Here is a 17645-nt window from a genome sequence, read left to right as displayed (position 1 = left end):
GAAAATGTCTCATCTGGATTCATGAAAACGAATAGGGAAGCTATAGAAGGTGTGCAAATGCTGAAACATTTTTGTGCGAATAAAAACGACATGAAGGGATTTCAAGTTTGCTGTGACTTGATGTTACATTTTGAAAGTGTTTCATTAAATCAGTCCAATTTGAAGTAGACAACCTTACAAGATTATTTCAATCAGGTTTAAAATTTAATATTTCATGTATTATTGTCAATTCTTATTATTATTATTATTCTACCTTAAATAAAAAAATCTGTTCATTCCTCAAGAACGGACACTCCTGTTAAGCGGACAAATTCTTTAGACGGACACCCCTGTTGGCCGGACAAATTCTGTGCGACCGACGATGTCCGCGCAAGAGAGAGTACACTGTAATCCCTGCAGCCTGGTGGACGCTAAAATCCTTTGTCTTTAATTCGCTGCACACCCATTCTCTACCCACATACTTACAATAACCTGTCCGAATCTATGAACTATAATTGATCACTAACTATCCGCCTTCTAAACTTAACAACCCCAAATCCAACAACACGTCTGACAATACTTTACAAAATCTCTCAAAATCAGAATTACGATCTCAAGTGAGGAGATCAATTAAAATATATATATATGTATGGAAAAAAAAATTAATAATAATAATAATAAATAAATGTACTTCCTTAGATAATATAATAATTAAGTTAAGAAGTTAAAATTGTAAGAATTATCAGGGTTAGGATAATCATTAGTAGGTAGTCAGTAATAATTTTGGTTCATATTGTTTCATGATTAATGGTTGCTCCCTGGCCCCTACATCCAACGGAGCACAAAAGGGAGGCGGGAACACCCATGATACAATAAATACCAGGTATGATATTGCGCAGGTACGGAGTGGGAGAGTGACGTCACTCAGAGAGTAAACACAGGCATTTCGCGCGTATTTTGGGACGTTTTTCTGTATTCCACGTGCCCTTTAGAAAGTTAGGGGGTGCACGTTATTTTATAATGGTTTTATAAAGTTACAACGATGCCTTGTGTCGTTTTTGGGTGTAATAGCGATAATCAATCAAAACATTTTCGGAACGACATAAAATTTTATTCGTTTCCAAGGGACAATGTTACAAGACAATTTTTATGGGTTATTTCTTGTTGTTGTTCGGACTCTTTTACAGTAAAAAATGCAAGAGTGTGTTCGCAGCATTTTAGTGAAAACTATTTTGAACGAAATTTGCAACACGAACTTTTGAATTATCTCCCTAAAAAAGGTTAAAAAAAACTAAAGTCTGGAACTGTGCCTTCGTTATGTCTTCCTAAAAGCAAAACAATCAAACTTAATAACAATATGGGGTATAAAATTTAACATGGAGATCCCTATGGCCACTTTTAAAAATGATGCACACACACGGTTCAATAGTAGGTACATTGTATTTATTTTTAGTAGTTATTAAAAATTCTTATTTTTAAGTTCAGATTATGTGGTAAAATGTTGTTTTTGTCAATTGTGTCGAAACCATTTTTTGTTCTATTAATAATAGATTGTTTTACAAGTAGTAAAAAGTGGTCGTTTTAATGGAAGGTTTAATTATCGAAGGGAACGAAAAAGAAAAAACACATTTTTCTTATGTGTTGAACATGTTATTTTTTCGTGTACTCAGTTTTTCAAAGTTTAAAACAGAATTTCTAAAGTAGATTTCAATTTACGATAATTATGTTTGCGTTAAATGTAAACAATTACCATAACAAGTATGTTCATGATAATCAAATAAAAACGTAAAAAAGCAAAAAATGGATCATTCTGAAGATCTTGGCATTTTCAGATAATCTGCAGAAGCCATTGCGAATGTAGTGCCCGTAAAATAGTAGGAAAAGTATGAAAGGTGTTACAAATACTTTGATGAATGATTGAGAAGAACAAAAAATTCAAATTCAAATAAAGCGGACGAACTTCCAGAACCGAAGCACTAAGAAGTCCAATTGCCTCTTCATTGCCTCTCAGCAGTGTGATCTTCTGGATAACCTCTTCTCTGGACTTAAAAGCCGTTGGAGGATATGCCTCAAACATTGTGTGTACTGGCATCCTCTTCTCCGACGATGATGTCTGTATCGGCCTCAGAAATAACACTGGAAGGGATGTCCACGTTGGCAACGCGATTCTGAAAACTGGAATTTTCTGTACGTTCGCTCATTCTGCTGATATTCAACACGCTGCATTACCACCACGACTGTGCGATTGGACCTACAATTCAGATAAGCTCGTAGGGGAACGGGTGTTCAGGGTCGAGGGGTCACCCACTCCCATGTGTCAGAAGTCGGCCAGAGATACTGTCATCATTGTGATTTGGTTGCTTTAATTATTGTTACCCTTAGAATATTTATATTGTTGTTATTAGTATTTAAGATTAGATTGTACAAAAGGAACACTGGGGTCCAGTGTTCTCTAGAGGGAGAGATATGTCACAGTCACATAAATATGTAACCTAGTTACGATGGGATTGCCAAACACCCTGCTCGCGATATGATTCCATCGAGGCCATCGAGTGTCGACACATACCGACAGTAGGGATAGTTGCTGACACTGCAAGGGCTTCGTGGGGTTGACGAGAGCGGGTGGACGGTAGTTGGGTTGTGGCAAGAAAAAGAAAAAGAACCTGTGACATGTTTCTCCCAGCAAAACAGTAAGTAGTTTTATTGTATTTGAATCATTAATTGAAAATAACGTAAACTCACGAACTGGGCTTTTTTACCCCCCTCTACCAACCCCTTAGAACACCTTAGTCGTGACAATATGAGTGACGCGGTGCGCAGAAGCCATGCGCGAGTGTAGTACCAGTTGGCGCTACGTTCGTGTCGGAATGGTTTACGCCTTCGCTAAGCTCGGTAACGACTAACACGGTTGGCGATAAATAGTAGGAATAAACTCGAACTAATAAAACAATAAGGAGTGTGTGAGGTATTGTTGGTTATCTAACTTGTACAAATATAAATATGGTTAGGGGTATATTAATGATGGTACAGATCTCATTAATACAACCGTTAAAAATTAAGAATGCTTAGTAATGACAAAAACACCGAAGGTTATTAAAAAAGAATTCGAGTCAGGTAGATAGAGAATTATTAAGTTACCGAATTTTAAGAAAAACTAAATCCATAATTGGGTATTATATTTTTTATCTGTGGCTAAAACTTGGGGTTCCTTTCTACCCATAAATCTAATGATCTTTGAAACAAGGTTCCATGGTAAATTTTCAACTAAGTTTAAATGTCGTTAAAGTTAAAAATATGTAAGTCGCATCGGTAATGTTTCCCATGACAATTTAACTCGTAGAAAATATCCCATAAGCCATGACAATTTTGTCACTTTGACAGCGACAAACGTTTGCCCTAACTTTTTCAGCGATAAAAATAAAAGGTAACATTTGTCATACAAAATCAAGTTTAAATTATTATTTGTTAAATTTTCGTATCGAATTACGCTCGAGGTCGCGTCTTTTAGTCAGTGAAATAAAGTTGAATTTTTAAAATTCGATTTTTATTTCTAATTGGCAATTTGACTCGAAAATTTATCAGATAAATTTTCTCGGCGAATTTCCAAGAAATAAAATTCTCATTAAAAATTCAACTTTATTTCTGGCAAAAATTGACCTCTCGTGTACTTATATCCGACAATATTTTATAAATATTGGTCAAAAGTTATTTAGAGAGAACTTCCTTCGCTTCTGAAGTACAGCCCAACAAATATTGCTTCTCTGAAAAATTATAAAATTTGATAAGCTCTATGGAGTTAAAACAATATAGAAGGTACGAAAAATAGCTATCCGAGCTGGCAAATGCAACACAGTTGTTATTTGCACTTGCAGTTTGGAGTTTGCACTTTTCGGAGGAACAGATGATATTTTTATTTTAATTATATGGTATCACATTTGCAAAATTTGCTTTGCTGAGAATATCCGAAAATACTTCTTCATGGGATTGTACCATAACACATAAAGTTTATTTACTAGCTTTAAACATACAAAACTATAAATTTATTTGTTCAACGATAATTTGGTTTGAAATATATTTTGAATCAAATCAACATGTTATGTAAAATGATCCAGAATCCTAGCATCAACACCAAGGTATGTAGAATTTATTACTTCAAGATGTAATAGGTTACTGTAGCAAGTATCCTTCACATGAAAGTTTTGCTGAAATCATAACTGTAACAAACAAACTTGACTATGAAATTAATGTTGAACCATGTTTTCCGCTAATCCAAACCGTGCGTCCAAGAAGAAAACCGCAACATTTTGATTACGAGCAGAATGACGAAGTTGTCGTACGATTTTCAAATAATTTTTTTTACCCAATTCTGCACAAAACTTTGTCTTTACATACATTTAATTACTATACATTTGAGGAACTAAACACAAATGATATTGTATTTGGGTTTTTCAATAATGTGATTAATTCCTCAGAAGAAGACATGTAAAGATTTACATTTAAAACTTACAGTTGGTTCCCTTGGTGAGGGCGACATTGACGTATTTAATGAGCATAAAGCTTTAAAACTGCATTCTTCAGCTAAACCGTTAGAAGATCCTCACCAAATTCTACAGTACTTGTGTGAAAGCATTAATTTAATCTCTATTTTTCCGAATACATCAATAGCATTGAGAATTTTGTTTACGCTACCAGTTTCGTTTGCATCTAGCGAGCGATCCTTTTCAAAACTGAAAATAATAAAAATTATTTCAGACCAACTATGAGTCAAGGCAGGCTAAGTATCTTGTCTATTGTTGCAATTGAACATGAACTGTTAGACAATTCGGACATTAAAAAAATAGTTTTACCAGCATGAAATCTAGAAACATTCATCTAGTTTAGTCAAAAGAATGTATTTAATTCTATTATTTTTAAGTTTAAAATTTTTTTTTAGTTTCTTTTTTTTATTGAGTTATATTATATGGATACCTATGTATTTACGTCTTTATTAGCACAATAGATTTGTGTTCGATAAAGGTATTTGTTATGAAATAAATTTTAATTTTGACGTTTTAACAATACTTATTTTAACACAATTTTCTTTTAAAAAATCTTATCATCTATATTGAAGCGGGGCGCCAAATTCAAACTTGCACTCGGGCACCGAAAGTCCTAGCGGCGCCCTTGGAAGTAATATGCCTGTTGAGTGATATATATATGGACCGTCCGTACCATATAACCCCACGAAGTCTAACATTAATAAATAACCGAAAACTTACAATCTGACACCTCAAGAAATCCATAGTTTGCCAGAAGAGGTTAGTACAGAGAAGTGGAAGCCAGTAAATCGGAAAACATGGTTAATTTATTATGTGATACCATGTTTGTCAGGCATTTTAAACCATAGTAGGTGACCGCTTTGGTGACACCATTATATGGGGATAATTGTAGGATTAGTCGAGAATAGTGTTCATAAGACTGGACCTGTATTGGCCTCTAGCGCGTTTCCATTGAATTCGAATTATACACAATGAAACAACAAATTAACGAATACGCTGAGCGTGGCAGTCCAAACAGCAATATGGTGGCTGTTAATATTTATAAAGTAATTGTTGCATCCAATCGACGTATAACAGTTTTGTAGAAAGACTATTGTTTTAGAGGCAAGTGCTAAAGTAGAAACGTGACACTTAACCTCAATAATAGCCGACAACGTGAATAAGCCTCAAACGTTGAGAATAAAAGGCAACCCCTCAGTAGACTGCAAAAAGTGGTACGCAACATTTACAACGTTCTTGACGGCAGTGGCCCTGCACACAGTCAGTGATAAGAGGAAAATAGCTCTGTTAATAACCTTTGACTGGACAAGACGCCCAGGACATTATGGATACATTCACATAGAACGAGCCAGGAGATGAAGTTTAATGACAAAGAAGTTTGAAGAATATTATTCACCTATAAAAAATTTAGTGGTTGAGAGATTCAATTTTAACATGATAGTACAAAGAACTGGTGAAACATTCGAATCATTCCTCATAGAACTGAAAACCAAAGCTGCTTCTTGTGAATTTAGTACCCTAAAAGATTGATTAGGGACAGAGTAGTTTGCAGTATACATGATAAAGTTCTACAAAGAAAATTGCTTCGAGAAACAAATTTATCATTAAAAACTTGCATAGATTACTGTATCGCACCAGAGCAGAGTAACAGGCAAGCTGAAGTTTTTCAAGGAACAACACATACAGATGTTGCAAAAAGAAATGTCATCGAGTTCATGAGCCGAACAAATGTCCTGCATTTAGAAAGACATGTCTGAATTGCTGAAAGAAAAATGATTTTTCCTGTGCGTGCCGTTTTCCAAAAACCACTAAGAAGAAAGTTCAAGAGGTTCAAGAGGAAGAAGGGAAAGAGAATTTCATGTTTTTTTTTTATTTCAGAAGTAACAAATGGAAATAACAGGGCGTGGTTTGCCAATGTAAATGTAATACCCCTACATTATTAGATACAATGCATGTTGTTAGACAAAAAGTGATAATTTGTAACACAATTTTAGTTTCATCTATATCTACACTTCTACACTTATATAATAAAGCTGAAGCTTTTGTTTAATTGAACAAGCTAATTTCAGAAACTACTGGTTCGAATTCAAAAAATCTTTTTGTGTTGGATAGTCCATGAATCGTATCTACATATAGGCTATATAACATCACGCTTCGATCATTAGGAGCGAAGTAGCAATGAAAAATTCGGAAAAACGAGAAAATCATTCCTCTTTTGACAGCTTCCGTGGCTTACGTTGCTTAAACGGTTAAAATTACGTAAAAATCATGTATGACGAAATTATTCCCCTCTAAAAGTTCTAAAGAAAAGTCCGCGACAGCATATGTCTATCTTTTAAGATTTATTCAGTATAACTATTTTTATGGTAATGAAATTTGTTCTAAAATAATAATGCATCTATATTAATAAAAATGAATCGCCGAAATGTATGTACGCCCATAACTTCAGAACGACTGCACCGAATTGGACGATTCTTTTTTTTACGTGTACCTTATTGTCAGGACAAGGTTCATATGTAAGAAAATTTATAAAAAATGACACGGTTAAAAGATAAAAAAAATTTTAAAAATTTTGTATGGGAATCGCCACTTCGAATCAATTTGAATAGTTGGCGTTCCTGACGGACCTGTCGTCTAACTGACGTGTCATACAAAACTATTTCTTCCGTGCGATTGTGAAAAGTGTATTGCGTTTCAAGTCGTTCTTTGTTTTTTCTTAAAAAAAAAAACGTCGTTTATTTTAAGAAAAGTGTTGGTTAAAGTGAATTTAGTTACGCATTGCGAAAGTTTCTTATTAATTTTGAACTGCCATTCTATTTACCAATGTTCACTTTGTTGGTTTCGACAAAACCTCAACCTTTACCGTTATTCGAGGATTTAATTTGAAGTTTTCAGTATTTTAAAAGTCTCAAGACAAAATTTACAGATTTGATTGACTGTGAAAATAATTCTGTGTCGTTTTATGAAGTTCATTACAATGCCGAGAAGACGACAAGCTGACATAGGTCCACGAAGTCATTCCGCAATGATTTATTTCATGGGTAATTCGGATATGGAAGTTGATCAGCGTTGTGCTCATAATCAACATAATCAAACATTGAAGCGAGACACTGGGTGGTAATAAAACTGAGTAGATACTCATATTCGAAGTACGAAGTACCTACTTCATTATTACTCTTATATACCTGAGCATCTACTCTATGTACTGAGTACCAACTTGGAAACATTGTATCTCCCTGGACACAAATTGAACATCTACGCGTTTTGTGAGCATTTATTCTAAAAATGAGCACCGGCGTGGCAAATGACTGAGCTGTCTGTAAAGCAGCTTAGAAAACGAGTAGGATCGTTGTAAGAGTGAATTTTGACTAAATATGGATACTTTCATGAACGTGGAACGTCGTCAAAAGGTGCATTCAGTTTGAAAAACACATTGAGAGCGGGAATATTGAAAACTTTTCAGGTAATTAACTTTTATTTATGCATAAATTGTACAGTGCGTTTTTCCTAACACTGGCCATAGAGATTCCCATCTCAAGGTGTATAACTTATATTTTGGTGACTCGATTTTTGCCTTGATGGTGGAACACTGTCACTGTTTTCCTTTTTTGTTGTATCGAGATGATACTTGAGCATCAACTGTTACCTACTGAAGTATTAGCATCATCTAGAAAAACTATAAAAATATTTAGATTAGATATTCGAGTAGATACTTCGTATTTCGAGTATAAGCATCTACTGAGTTTTATTTATATCAACCATTGTCAAAAAATTGATCGAACGTTGTTTCGACAGAACTTCCTTCGCACCAAAAGTATAATGAAACCTATTCAGCGAGTTGAGTCTTTTCTTCACACAGTTTTATGATGACCTAATCAACATTTACGATCAACACGTATACCACCTTGGATTGGTGCAGTGTAATACTAAAAATAACTGAATGTATTCCCAAAATTATCTGCGAAAATCGAGTGAGCCATTCCATCAATTTTTGGGGGGGAATAAATAAATCTTCTTCACAATTTACCATGCTTAAAATAACTTTAAAACGTCGGCAAGATCTCAAAGTATTCATTTCTGTAACTCTTGAGTTATTTACTAAAATAACTTGACTGATCCATATATATTTTTTTGAGTCACTGTAAAAGCAAATCTAAAAAATATGAATGCAATGATAAATTACGAAAATATACTGATGATATTTTGCACATTTTAGATAGGATTTATTCGGCAAAATCTTGAGATGACGTCATCAGGTTTTTGGGCTTGATAAACAGATATATTTTGATTAAAAACCTACCATGTCAAACAGTAACTTCAAAACGTCTGCGATATTTCAAAATTCAGTTTTGCAATTCTTGATTCAATCAATAAAATAAATTGACTCAGTGATTAATTTTTTTGGGACACCTATAAGCAAAATTAAAAAATATGAATGGAATGATAAATCACAAGTATAGTCTCATCCTATTTTGGACATTTTAGATAGGATTCATTTGGCAAAATTTTGGGCTGACGTCATGAATTTTTTGGAGGGGATAAGTAAATATATTTTGAATAAAAATTTATTATGCTTATCATATGTTTAAAACATCTGCAAGATTTCAAAGCATTCGGTTTTGTAGATACAAAATTAAATTGTAGGTGAAACGAAGTACACGGGGTCAGCTAGTTTGGTAATAATAAAATCAAAGTGCAGGGTAGAATAGAGTTAAGATGTGTATACAAAAACCAGATTGTATATAATGAATTTTTTGTAGTAGAAGGTAGTAGACACCCATTTTTTTTTTATTCAATTGAATTAAGTGTCAAAAATATTCTTGATAGCTATAACGATGTTTTTACAGGTATAGGTTACTTTGGGCGAGAACACCACATTGTAATTGACAAGACAATAACCCCAGTAGTACACCCTCTCAGGCGAGTTCCTATTTTCATTCAACCGAAGTTGATGAGTGCACTGAATAAAATGGAGACCTTGGGTATAATAGAAAAAGTAAATTATGCAGCAGAATGGGTCAATAGTCTTGTAATAGTGGAGAAAAAAAAAGAGGAATTAAGACTCTGTCTGGATCTAAAAAATTTGAATAAAGTAATTAAAAGAGAACATTGTAGGATTCGTACTGCCCAAGATGTGATTGCTAAACTAAATGGTACGAAAATTTTTACTGCAATAGACATGAGCTCAAGTTTCTAGCACCTTTTGTTAACATTTATTAAAATTAATATCCATCTCATTACAAGAACACCATTGAAAAATATTACCCAGATCTCTTTGTAACAACATGCAATCATCTAAATTCTTAATCCCCTTGTACACCTTTAAATGCACTACATTTAAGATTAAATCATTAATTAAGTTAAAATATGTAATATCACGTTTTATTTAATGAACTGACTCTGGTTGTTGCGTTAATAATAGTCCAAACCGTTTCCTTATTGTGATTTTTTGCCTTGAATATTTATCCTCAGGTAAAAAACGTGCTGGATAAGCTGAAATAGTTGGTTTTCCCGAGGAGTTATAGTAAGGTTCTAACCAGAAAAGTCGCCAAATCTTGGGTAGATTATATATTGTTACGAAATACACCCTTACGCCGCCCCAGTACGACGCCTATGGCCGTCGAGAGCTTTCTGGACGTACGCACGGCGCTGACGGGTGAATTAACACTGCTGACGGTGTCGACGGCCGAGCGGCGGGCGCATAAAGACAGCTCTGGAGCCGTCTCGAAGCGGCGTCCAGGGAAGTCTCGAAGCGGAATCGCGATGGATGTTCGTGAAAGATCTCGATCAGAGAATATGGGTTTAAATAGAGGCGACCGTAGGGAAGGAATTCATTCAGCCAGTGAAGACAGTCAAGAGCACCGGAATAATTTCTGTACATATTCGTTGCAATAGATATTGTCACATTAGATTTTTTGAGTTTTAAAGTTTCGACATTCCTCTCTTCGGGAAATGGCCCAGCCGCGAGTTACGGCGGGAGACCGGGGAGACCATAATGCTGAGCTTGCCATAGATTGATGAACTGTGATTTTGCAAGCTCAGCACGAGGGAGTCTTCCTGGGCTCGTGCCGGAGCTCCGGAAGGCAGAGTGTGTGTGGTGGCCCACGGCGACAACACGAGTAGTAGGTGAGTAGTTCCTTTTTTTTTGTAAATTTATTTCGGTTATTTAAAATAAATAGATCTTAAGTTTTTTTCTAAAATTTTTGAAGTTTCATTTTTTTCGGACTGTGGGTTCTTTTTTTTGAAGATTTTTGGGGCACGTGACAATATTAGTGTAAATTGAGCTAAAGAAATAAATCTTTGAGTTTTACCTACGTCCGATTTATTATTCGCCAGACAAACGTCACAATATGGTGGTTGCGTAGAAAAGTAAGTGGTCGAACATTTCCCTTCTCAGGTATTTGATGGATTAAATTAGATAAGGAGAGTTCTGATCTGTGCACCTTCAATATATGTTTTGGGCGCTATAAATTTCTGCGAATGCCGTTTGGCATAAGTTCAGCACCAGAAGTTTTTCAAAAGTATGTTTTAGAAATATTTGAGGAGATCGAAGGAGTTCAAGTTGTCTTTGACGATATAATCATAACTGGGGAAAATGAGACAGAACATGATAAAATTCTGACAACAGTATTAGAGACTACGCGGAAAAATAACATTAACTTTAATAAAGAAAAAATACAACTAAAAGTAAAATCGGTGAAATATATTGGCTTTAACATATCAGAAAATGGTTTAAGTCCTGACAGTGACAAGGTAAGAGCGACAGTGGAAATGGAGACAGGTCAATGCAAGGAAGAAGTAAAACAATTTTTTGGAATGGCCAATTATCTGTCATCATTCATACCTAACTTAGCAAAGTAAATGTACCGTTGAGAGAGTTAGTGAAGAACGATGTTGTATGGGATTGGAGAACCGACAATGGCATTTTTTTATCAAAAACTGTCAGTTACGATACAAACAGATGCATCAAAAGATGGGATTGGTTGCTGTTTGCTTCAAAATAAGCATCCGGTAGCGTATGCTTCAAGGTCATTAACAGACAATGAAAAGAATTATGCTCAAATTGAAAATGAGTTCTTGGTCATAGTGTATAGTTTAGAAAAGTTCCATTTTTACGTGTATGGAAAAAAGTTTGCATTTAGTCAGACCACAAACCCCTAATAACTATTATTAAAAAAGACATTGGTAAAGGAACATACAGATTGCAACGAATGCTTTTGAAACTATTCAAATATGACATTGAAGTCGTATTTGTCCCAGGATGCAAATTAAACTTGGCAGATGCCTTATCGAGAGCACACGTAAGGATCATGTTGAAGATGATCCAGACTTACAAGCAGTTATCCATAGTGTTTCTAAACATACAGTCATGTCAGAAAAAAAGAAAGAGAAACTGATGAAGGCAATACACACGGATGAAACGTTCAGAACTCTTCATAAATTTTGTCGTGACGGTTGGCCAAGTGAGTAACATTTAATACCAGATAGCGTTATTCCATACTGGAAACTGAAACATGCCATTAACACGGATGGTAAGCTAATATTTCTGTGTGATAGATTGATAATACCATCAGAGTTCTGAGAGGAGATTGTCGGACAGATACATGAAGGACATCAAGAAATCGAAAAGTTCAAGCTTAAAGCAAAATCAGTTGTATACTGGCCGGGTATTAATAACAAAATAGAGGAGATGGTCAACAAATGTGAAATCTGTCAGAAATACCTAGGGCAAAATGAGAAAGAACCATTAATTCAGCATAAGATTCTAGAACGCCCATGGATGAAAATTGCATCAGACATTTTAACTGTTAAGACAAGAAACTATCTAATTGCAATTGACTATTATTCAAATTGGCTAGAAATTATCAAACTAAAAGGAAAAACCGCGCAAGAATTGATTAGCAAGTTTCAAGAAATGTTTGCAAGAAATGGAGTTCCTGAAGAATTCGTCTCTGATAATATGCCTTTTAATAGTCTACAACTTGAAAAATTTGCCAAAGATTGGGATATCACAAACCCTTTCGCATCGGGATTCGCCAAAATGCGCAAAAATATGATATCGTTGATAATCGGGAAGCGCCTGTGCGCGCAAAGGTAAAACATGCATTAACATCGGAATTCACCCGTTTGCGTCGATTTGTATCGAATGCGCAATATCAACTTTACTTGTCCATAAACTCGATCAACTTTAAAGATGAGTGTTAAGCGTAAATATCCGACTGAAAAATAACTCGAAGAATTAGTGTATCAAAGTAATAAGGATGATGAAGATTATTTTTGTTTTATAAATACAAGGAGAGTCATAATTGCGCTAGATATTTTACCGCGCCCGTATAGCGGAAGACACCCGATTGCATCATATCTAGATGAGCGTATAACGGGAAGCAAAACAAGCCCGTTTTTCAGCGACATATACGTAAAAACGTCCCCGATGCGAAGGGGTTAACTACCTCAAGGTCTAAGGTACCCTCAGTCAAATGGAATGGCTGAAGGAGGTGTACAAATAGCAAAAAACATTCTACGAAAAGCATTCGAACAACGAACTGATATTTATCCACTGCTGTTAGCATACCGCAATACACCTATAAAAAATATACATATACACCAGCTCTGGGGTTTTATTGCAGAAGACTTAGGAGTAAATTACCGATTTTGTCACATCTTTTGGTACCCAAAGTTGAACAAACAATAATAGAAAAGAAGGAAACACAACAAGAGCGCGCAAGATATTACTATAACCGACATAGCAAAAACTTGCCAAAATTAACGGAAAGTCAGGATCCTATGATGAAAAGGAAGAGAGTGGGAGCCGGTCAAAGTCATAAGAGAGCACTACTCTCCGAACTCGTATATTGTACAGACTGAGATGGCCGAATATCGAAGGAATAGAAGAGATTTGAGATGTGAAGCAAATGCACAATTTCCGCGACAAATCTTGATGACCGACGAATGCTGTTTTACAAGAGAGGGTGTTAAGAATTTTCACAATGCACATTGTTAGGCAGACGTCAACCAATGAGGGTGGGGTAAAAAAGTGGTAGGAATCAGATAAACCCTATTGGCATTTATCGAGAGCTAAATGGTACATGCGCCGTTTACCCATGACACAATACACGGAAATCTGTATCCGAAATAACTGTCGAATTAGTTAAATCGTCTGAAAAATGGAGATGCCAAAAACGTCAACTTGCCCTTCGCAGATTTGCGGTAATGCACTCCGGCGCCTATTTTCTATTACTCTACACTGAAAGGTTGTCTTATCATTGCTTGACATCAAATATATCCGTCTTTGCAAGTCGCGACAGGACTTACAGTCACTGTGCCATCATTTGGGGATCTGACTAAGTGGTTGGGTAGTGAAACATTTCTATGTAAAGTCATTTCTTGAAAAATATTTAAATGTACGGAACAATGTACATTGTCGGCTTAGTTAAATCATCTGGAAAAAGGTACTCACCGACGTCTCAGACATTTAAAAGGGGTAATGCAATATTGGCGCCTTCTTTATTAGTATAGACAGAAAACTTATCTTAACTTTACATCATGTACTTCTTTAAGTGCATAAGTAATTGTCTCTGCAAGACCTTAGAGGACTTAACATTCTCTGTGTGATTACCTGCGATAAGCTATTAGCATAGTGGCGCCCAATGTTACTCACAAAGAAAATTTAACTTTCGGCAAAATTGTAAGACTCGTACCTGTCGTTACCCTATCCCTCCCTTTGTCATCCCTCTGAAAAATTAGTTTTACTTTAAACTTTACAAAATACAGACGCTCCTATTCTAACATTCGGCTTCGTAGTACCGTGTGTGATATTCCTGTGAACGATATGGCCAATAGTAAGTTTTTAAGAATGTAATTTATTCTCATTTCTTATAAGTTTTTTTCTTTTTTTCTAGATCTGTGTATAATAATATTTTCCATTAGGCGGAAGGCCCCGTCTAGAAACGATCTACGAAAAAGATTTATATGTCGCTTTTGTGCTAAAAATCACAATAGGCCACATACATACGTTGGCGAGGGTATATTGCGCAAGATGCAATGTACTAATTGTGACGAGCCGAAGATTTGTTTGCCAAGGTAGCCGGCTTGGCTTCACAGGCTCTAGATTCCACTACACCCACTTCGCAAGAGAAAGGTATTATCCACTATCGGATGAGGAAGACGACGGCGACAGCGGTGTAGAAATATGATAAGAGTATAGCTGTATGTATATATTTATATAATTATTATTATGTAAACCCGCTGTTCGGTAATAAAAATATCTATTTAAATTTAAATTATTTAAATTCTATATCAAGTTAACAGTGTTCTAATTAAATTTTAATAATGGTATAATTAATTCAATTACGTTAGCGATTAAAAATTAAATTATGAGTAATCAAAATCCAAGGAGTATAACAAGAAAATACATGCAGAAACAAGTCTGTGCTTATAGATGATGACTCGTCTGCAAAAAGTGCGTCGTCGGTATGTCTTTAATAACAAAAAGCTAACGGACAAACATCATAATGAGATGTTGCCGTAGGGCTAGTGATTAATGACTTCGGAGAATGGGTATAACAAGAAAATACATGCAGAAATAAGTCTGTGCTTGTAGATGATGAGTCGCTTGCCTAGAGTGCGTCATCATTATTGAGCTATTGGCACGGGCTAATGGTCATTACGATCTAATTTTTAGTTAATAATGCAATCGATCAAAGAATTATCAAAACGCTTCAGATATTAACCCACATCAAATCGTATTATATTCAGAATGAATTAATGATGGTGTAATTAGTATTTTAATCATTGATTCAATTGCGTAATCTTAAAACATTATCGTCTTTATGTACATATGCTTGCAACCCGAAATACACAAATAAAAATATATATTTAAATTTAAATTATTTAAATCCGCTATCAAATTAATAGTGATCTAATTAAATTTAATAATGATATAATTAATTTAATTACGTTCGCGATTAAAAATTAAATTATGAATAATCAAATCCATTAAGATCGGTATCTTGATTGACAGCACACGTCAAAAATCCATTAAGATCGTTATCTTGATTGACAGCTGTCAACATAACGTCACCTGTCAACATGATTTATTACCCCACTAATCCTAGGCACTATCTACTGTCGTATATTGTACCAACACCTTCTAGACATAAGGCCTGCGCACTAGTTTTGTGACGTCATGGTAATGGGTCCGCATCAAAATGTCAACATTCTGTAAATTGTTACAAAAGGCAAGTAATCGTCATTAATAATGCAAATGTATTTTAGAAATCATTCGTTAGTCTGCATAATATCGTTGAAAGTGTGTTTGCACAAAAAATGGATAAATAAAGACAATAACAACAGACATAACCTACAATGCCACCATTAAAGAAAGGGGTCATTATTGATATAAGATTGCTTTTAAAGATGGATTGTTGGCCTACATAGTTTTGTTTAAAGGCTAAGTAGAGTTTTTTACAAAAGTACAACATTACATAAATGCAAAAACCCCAACAGCAACAACTTATGAATTCCCATGCTACCACATACGGGAACTACACTTCTGCATAACTAGGTATGTAATAAAATGTTTAAACAAGTACCAGTGTAGCAAAAAATTAAAAATAACAAACATAAACATTCACTCTCACAAGACATTGAAATATAATAGAAAAACCTCAAAAAAATTTAAATTAAATATTTTAATCTTGAAAATTAACAATTACAAACAAAACCACAGTCTATTCAATTTTTTCTCTTTAGCTGGGCCATTGGGGTTTTAAAAAACTTGTCGTTGTGCTTTTTGCAATAATTTTTGAGCAAAATATTACAAATGGGACGTAAAATAAAATCCAGAATTTTGTCTGAAGAATGCTTGGAGCATTGATGGTCCAAAAACAAGTTGTCGACTGATTCCCCAATGGATTTTGCTGCTAAAGTTTTGATGGTAAGTCTTTGATCAATTTCATCCAAAAAAATTTTTTCCAAATCTGTATCTATACACTTTAAAAGTGTCAAGTATACAAACGCACAGCATGTCACCACGTCTGTAGTAGGGTAACACAACCCCCCCCCCCCTGCTAGTAGCAGTTATTACATTGCTTGCAAAAATGGAGTCATCTGTTATTAAAAATACCTTACAATAATCACATTTTAACTTTTTGTTTACAGCATATGAAGCATAGCCTGCCACATACACTAAAACTGGCCACGTATCGTCATCAATTTCATTTAAATCGTCGTCACTCACAAAACAATTGTTCATCAGTGGAGCTGATATGGACGTTTCAGGATTAGCTACATTAAAAACTTCGTCGGATTGATCTTCAGGTGTTATTTGGATTTCACCGTAAGTTTTTGATTTTAAAATCAAAGGAGTGATGCTTTGCATAAGTAACTTGTTTTCAGATTGAAAAACTTGCCGAATGGAAATTTTGTATTGCCCTCCTGCCATTTGCCGATATTTTCCAAATCTGTCTTCCAATTTATCAGTTTGTACTTTCCCACAGAGGAATAAGGTGAAATTTTTTTCAGTCAGGCAATAATTAGCTAGTTGAACCAGTCCATCGGTGGTGGTTTCAAGCGCCCACTGGGTCTCAGGAGATAATTTTGCCGAGCTGTTTATGTTTTTCCACTTACGTAACCATAGTGAAAATTGCTCTAAGAACTCTAAAATGTGTCCTGACGTTTTAGTAATTGGTTCTGCCAGTTCGTTGCGAAGTCTCTTCCCTTTCCACAGCGTCTTTACATTTACTACATCCCACCACTTACATATTATGTCAATGAACATTGAAGTATCTTCAAAATGATCAAAGTGCCGCTTTGGGCCTAATTCATTCAAAGCTGCAACTAGTGAATGATTAAACACTTGTAATGCAAGCTTTACGTTCTGGCGTTCTAAAGATGATGGGAATAGTGCTTTTAAAGACAATGTGTATCCATATTTTAATAATTTTTCGCATTCCAAAGCATGTAATTGTTTCAGGGCGTTAAACGAGGCAATTCTAGAAATTTCATTGGTACAGTCGGAGTCAGTTAGAAAGTCGGGATATATGATATTCTGGTCAGGCTTTATATTCAACCAATTGTTTCTGATACATTTTAAAATGTGGACAGTGTCAATTAAAAAGAACAAGGGTC

At 35.0% G+C, this 17645-nt stretch overlaps 1 long non-coding RNA gene across 1 annotated transcript; it reads left to right on the top strand.

Annotated features, from left to right (window-relative positions):
- The first annotated feature begins 15889 nt into the window (after positions 1-15889).
- On the top strand, positions 15890-16823 carry LOC135143770 (uncharacterized). Its single transcript, XR_010282892.1, has 3 exons — positions 15890-16080; positions 16269-16452; positions 16677-16823. It is a non-coding gene; the product is annotated as an uncharacterized LOC135143770 (long non-coding RNA).
- Positions 16824-17645: the final 822 nt, after the last annotated feature.

The sequence above is a fragment of the Zophobas morio genome, unplaced genomic scaffold, assembly GCF_036711695.1.
Source record: "Zophobas morio isolate AGI-343-1 ecotype UQ-CSIRO unplaced genomic scaffold, CSIRO_AGI_Zmor_V1 ptg000076l, whole genome shotgun sequence".
NCBI lineage: Eukaryota > Metazoa > Arthropoda > Insecta > Coleoptera > Tenebrionidae > Zophobas > Zophobas morio.
Note: the sequence above shows the minus strand (reverse complement) of the source record. Positions and strands in the feature narration are given on the sequence as shown.